Source organism: Nematostella vectensis, chromosome 6 (assembly GCF_932526225.1).
Source record: "Nematostella vectensis chromosome 6, jaNemVect1.1, whole genome shotgun sequence".
Classification (NCBI taxonomy): Eukaryota; Metazoa; Cnidaria; class Anthozoa; order Actiniaria; family Edwardsiidae; genus Nematostella; species Nematostella vectensis.
The window spans coordinates 885597-892020 of record NC_064039.1 but is presented as its reverse complement, the minus strand read 5'-3'; positions in this window follow the sequence as shown (position 1 = coordinate 892020).

Here is a 6424-nt window from a genome sequence, read left to right as displayed (position 1 = left end):
CATCATTTGTGGGTCTCCATACTCTAGCAAATAATCCATAGCTGTAATTAGAGACTGCTATAAAAGGCTGTATTTTTTCTACACAGAGACAAAATGTGCTACCTCAAAAATCTCTGGAATACCTGAATGATCTCGATAACACATATGTCGGTTTTGTTCGTTATAATAAATAATAAAAAACTTGCTAGCTTGCGTCGTCAAGGCGTGTTGCGACGTTAAGCAATGTTTTGAAGTGTTTATTGGAAACTGAATGCAATTGCTATGGTAATTCGTATTAGCGAAGAATAATGAACACACACAACATCAAATAAGCCGTAAAAGGACAGCGAAGGCTTCCATTCTAGTAAATTGATCACATAATGTTAGAATGTTCTTTATATGAATATGGAACGACGATTTTTTGCTTCTTCCCACTCTTGGTCTAAAAAAATATCACTTGATAATTCATAAACACCATAATTATCACAGTTATTCTAATACAAGCTATAAAAAAAATATTTTTATTCTTGGAGCCCTGAAAGGCCGTTTAGAACCTAGCCTTCGATGTGTGTCGCCTCATCTTTCATATTCTTTCGCGTGTTTTCTTATGCTAATTTTGGTAATTTCGGGAGATCGCTAATTTTCTTTGTAGTAATCTATTGAAAGTGTTAAAATGGCCACGAACAGATTGAATTGAACAAAACATCTTGAACCCCGAATGCTACCCTGGGGACCAGAGTGTGTTAATCAAGATTCAAAGCCAGCGTTCTGTTTGTTCAGCTATTTATGTGTCAACCACCCCGATTTTTTTAATCTTAAACATAGATGGGAGCTACACGCGTATCATCACAAAAGAGTTGTACGCACAAGGTTGATAACCTCGTGACCACGTTAACTTGGTTTGCAAGGACCAAGGCCAAGCTGTTTTTACTTTATTCCTCATAAGTCATTTTGCTCACTAAGCCGCATCGTCGTTCCCAGGGTCCCATCCTCCCCTATCCCAAGGGGGATATGAGGGGAAGAACCTTGGAACGAGGATGACTAAGCAGTCGCTAGAAAAACAAATAATGTCCATATCACCAGGAAAGAAGCACGTATGACAACCAAACTTGATAGGTGTCATGAAGGTATCAAGGGGATGCAACGAGGTGGTCACGCGATGTGTGACGTCATCGATGACGTCATAAAAACAAAAATATCCATCTCATTAAGGAAACATCGTATGACAACGCTAGTGTCAAGGCAGTGTCAACAAAAAGATCACATGGTATGTGACGTCATCGATGACGTCATCAAAGGAAAAGGAAATAATATCTCAAGAACTGAGCTTATCAAGGCAACCAAACCAGGGAAGCTGACCAAACTGAGAGCGTGTATGCCTGCCCCGTTGGTAGCAATATTCAATCATTTCTTTTTAGGTTACATTGACTAAATATTTTGTTCAATCTTTATTTTTAGATTCAATCTTTTCATTATATTCAATCTCTTTTTTTTTCCATTCAATCTTTTTAGGTCAAAGCAGTAGAAATGTATTACTATATTTTCTTTGGGTCGAATAATTCCGTTTTTTTTATTCAATCCTTAGCATTTTATTCAATTTTTTTTTATTCAATCTTCCTGGGGCGAGCGCGGTCACAGCGTATGGTCAGCGGTTTTCGTCAATGGAGTACGGTGTATCATAATAGTATATTATATTGTATTATAACTAATTTTCATATCTTCTCCTTTATTTTCCTGTATTTCCCTATATTTCCCTGGTTTACACTGTATTTCCCTGTATTCTCCTGTATTTTCCTGTATTCTCCTGTATTTCCCTGTATTCTCCTGTATTTCCCTGTATTTCCTTGTATTCTCCTGTATTTCCCCGTATTCTTCTGTATTTTCCTGTATTCTCCTGTATTTCCCTGTATTTCCCTGTATTTTCCTGTATTCTCCTGTATTTTCCTGTATTTCCCTGTGTTCTCCTGTATTCCCCTGTATTTCCTTGTATTCTCCTGTATTCTCCTGTATTTCCCTGTATTTTCCTGTATTTCCCTGTATTCTCCTGTATTCTCCTGTATTTCCCTGTATTCTCCTGTATTTCCCTGTATTCTCCTGTTTTTCCCTGTATTCTCCTGTATTTCCCTGTATTCTCCCGTATTTGCCTGTATTCTCCTGTATTTTCCTGTATTTCCCTGTATTCTCCTGTATTTTCCTGTATTCCCCTGTATTTCCCTGTATTCTCCTGTATTCCCCTGTATTCTCCTGTATTTCCCTGTATTTCCTTGTATTCTCCTGTATTTCCCTGTATTCTTCTGTATTTTCCTGTATTCTCCTGTATTTCCCTGTATTTCCCTGTATTCTCCTGTATTCTCCTGTATTTTCCTGTATTCTCCTGTATTTCCCTGTATTCTCCTGTATTTCCCTGTATTTCCTTGTATTCTCCTGTATTCTCCTGTATTTCCCTGTATTTCCCTGTATTCTCCTGTATTCCCCTGTATTCTCCTGTATTTCCCTGTATTCTCCTGTATTTCCCTGTATTTCCTTGTATTCTCCTGTATTTCCCTGTATTCTCCTGTATTTTCCTGTATTCTCCTGTATTTCCCTGTATTTTCCTGTATTCTCCTGTATTTTCCTGTATTGTCATATTTCCCTGTATTTTTCTGTATTCTCCTATATTCTCCTGTATTTCCCTGTATTTTCCTGTATTTCCCTGTATTTCCCTGTATTCTCCTGTATTTTCCTGTATTCTCCTGTATTTCCCTGTAATCTCCTGTATTTCCCTTTATTTCCTTGTATTCTCCTGTATTTCCCTGTCTTCTCCTGTATTCCCCTGTATTCTCCTGAATTTCCCTGTATTCTCCTGTATTTCCCTGTATTCTCCTGTATTTCCCTGTATTCTCCTGTTTTTCCCTGTACTCTCCTGTATTTCCCTGTATTCTCCTGTATTTCCCTGTATTTTCCTGTATTCTCCTGTATTTTCCTGTGTTCTCCTGTATTTCCCTGTATTCTCCTGTATTTCCCTGTATTCTCCTGTATTTCCCTGCTGTGATGCAGCTGCCGTTCCGGCGCTGCGTCTAGGCGGCCTTTTTCCATGCTGCGCGTATACGTATACGTATAAGTATAAGATGATTGCAGACAGGCCTCAGAAAGACCGAGCGCTTCACCGCGAAGCGCAGGTTGTTGCGATGGTCGTGGGCGAGGTCGTTCTCGGGGGTGAGCACCACAACGTTGCGGCCGCGGAACATGCTCACCGCCCACTCGGTCTTCCCCGATCCTCCTTGGCCGGCTAGATACATCTTTGCAGAGGTTGCGGCCACTAGATCGCACGGCAGACTCGGCGCAGTGCTTGGCTCCCTAGCCAAGCTCCCCGACTTTTTCGGACCCCAAGCCGCTTCGGGTCGCCACTCGTACCCAGGCTTCTTGTGGCGCCACTCTCCATACCTCGGATTTCGCTCCACGAGCTTTACACCACTGGGCACCGCCTTTGCGTATATGGCATCTGTGCACACTCGGAGGACGTCTTCGCGAGGGATCCGCCTCAACATGCGTCGCAACGCTATGTTTGTGTACGCCAAGACGAAGGCCCTGATATGGTAACATTGTGAGCGCCGGACACCGTCTTTGTATTGGATCAGATGAGCCCCGTCGGCATGCTCGAAGTTAAGTAAGTGGTCGGTGCCCGCAATGAGGTTTGTCAGATACGCGGCTTCTTCACGGTCGCGGACTACGATCGAGGACTCTTCGCCATGGCGAGCGCACTTGCCTACGAAACGGACAGCGAGATCTCGACCCTCAGGGTACTGCGAGTCTTCGCCGCCGGGGCGGCACGCGATGGAGTGGGGGAACTTGATGGAGTCCTTTTTTCCGACGCTATAAAACACCTCCCTCCCCGTGGCCATGACGAGGTCACCGAGTCTAACAGGTCCTTGAGCTCATGGTGGTGATCCAGCCCTCGTTTTGCTCCAAGTGCTGTCCCACCCTCCCGGAAGTGTAGGTGTGGAAGGCCTCAGAGAACTCCCACTCGGTCAGCTGAATGGCCCCGGTTAGTTGAAGAACCTCGCTTAATGGCCGTCCCACGACATCCGCGATACGATACACGTTCGTAGGGAAGCCGTATTTCCGTACCAAATCAATGGCGTCCGAGGCGCCGCCGAAGACACTGTCCTCGCATCCTAGGTACGCCACACGCATGTCGATGTGCGCATGAGGCTGCGCCCCTAAGTTTTCCTTGCTATTCCACACTTTAGACTCAACCTGCGCCGCTCGCCAGACGTCCCTGTCTTTAAGAGGCGTTGGCCTTATGTTCTCTCTTTGGATCCACTTCTTGAAGCGATACCCTATTGCACCACCCATCGAGTGCGTAGCTTCGGTGTACTCTTGGTAGGCTGGGTGGTCATCAGGGAGCCATTTTCGTGCGTGACTATAACACGCCCACACAGCCAGATTCTCGTGCTTCTGGGGATCGCCCTGTTTATAAAGCGAATGAGCACCTCTCGCACTTTTGCCTCGCGCGTTTTTGTGGTGGCACTGGTAGCGCGAGGCGCTGCCTTCTCCTGACATAACGAACGAAGCTCCCCCTCAGCCTCGAAGTCTAGGCCGTGGACGCTCGCGATCGCAGGTGGTTCAGTCGGAAGCTCCGCCCAGGCGTGGTTATTGTGGCAAGGGATAGTGACCCTCGTCTTAGTCTTGTACTTTCCCGAGTCCCACAGGACGTTACCCAGGGCGTCCACGGCTACTAGCTTTACCTCGAGCTTTTTTTCCATCTCAAAGAGGTCTTCTTTGGTGCATCCCGTAGTGGCCAGCTTCTTGTCAAATCGCTCGAGGATCTTGCCTCGTGTCTTGGTTAGACCAAGGGAGCGCGAGGTGCCTCGATTCCTCAAGAAGTCGGCAACATAGCTCACAACACAGTTAGCGAAGGCGTCACTCCCCTCTCGCTCAAACATTGGCCCAGGCTCACCATTTCGCTCAGGTAAAGGGCGAAGCTCGTACCTCACGTAGACGAGGGACTCTCGTCCTTTCTTCCAAATACCGCATCGATGCCTTCTAGGGCATCGACTGCGATTTGGCCTCCTCTTTTGACTAACGACCCACCGATCTTGTGCTCAGAGCGCCCTTCCTCCTCTGTGATTGGCGCCAATGGCTCTGCGGGGGCCTTACCAACGACCGTAAAGAGTCTTTAACGCCGGTCGGGGTCTACCATCTCAAGCACCGGTGACATCACTGCGTTTGCCCGCAGAGACTCCCGCTCGTGCGAGACCCACCACACCGAGCCATCGTCATTAATATCAGGCCCCCGCATAACCGGCTTTAGAGCAATGACACCTGCTCCACCAAGATCTCGTATCTCCTGGTAAACACCGGCGCTTATGTCTCGGCCCCGAAGAGTGGCATCCACGCTTGGGAACCGAAGATGGGCGCCCCCGACGAAGAGAGAATAGTACTTCTCGGGGTCTAAGCTCTCTGGGCCCTTTTGCCGCCGTCCCGGCAGCAAAGGGTCGAACTCGCGCCAGACTTCCTCTGTCCACATTTTCGCCGGTACGAGCGGCTTAAGCAGCTTGTGTTTAACATCGTCGGGGATGTCCTCGTCCAGGATGTTCTGGACCAGCCCTGCCAGTACGGCGGGCGCCTCTTTGACACGTATGCTATTGAGAACCTCCTCTATGTAAGCGTCCATGTTTTGGCATACCTTGTGCCATCAGTCTCTAACTGCCCGTATCACAACCGGCGGGACGACTGTTTGGGTATACCTTGTGCCACCCAGTCTCTAATTGCCCGTATCACAGCCGGCGGGACGAGTGTTTGGGTATGCCTGTGCCACCCAGTCTCTAATCGCCCGTACCGCGGGCTGCGATGTCAGACAAAACGAGTACGAACCATCCCCGAGCGCGCCTCTCGACGCCGCGCATCCTCTGCCCTTCACGATTCGCTCCGCAGGGGCGGCACAACCGCGTCTCCGACTGAGTCCCTATGCCGCAGATCCTGCACGGTACGGGGAGGGGGCTGCCTTTACGGAGCCTTTGGAGGTGCACCTTGCAGTAGGTGTCCATGCACCTCTGGCCGCACGTGTTTGCGTGGCCGACCTTTAGCCACCCGCAATAATCTTTTCCGCACTTCATCCTTCGAACGCTCGGTATACCACAGGACAGACGGAGGTTCCCACTCGTTTCTATGAAAGGCCCAGTCCCGCTGCTGTCGATAGACAGCAGATTAATGATTGCTAACCATCGCTAATTACCCATCTACGCGGAGTTGTGTTTTGCGTAGATTTACCCATCTACGCGAAGTGGTCCCGACATAGATTAATAACCAGCAACTGTTAGTCTAAGTGAAACGCGTTTCGGTGCCACTGAAAGCCCCCCCCCTCCCAGCCTGGAATGGGGCTGGGGGGGTTCGCGCCTCCCAAGCCTAAGACGGGGCTGGGAGGCCCGGAGGGGCGATCCGCGCCCCCCACTCGTTTCTATGA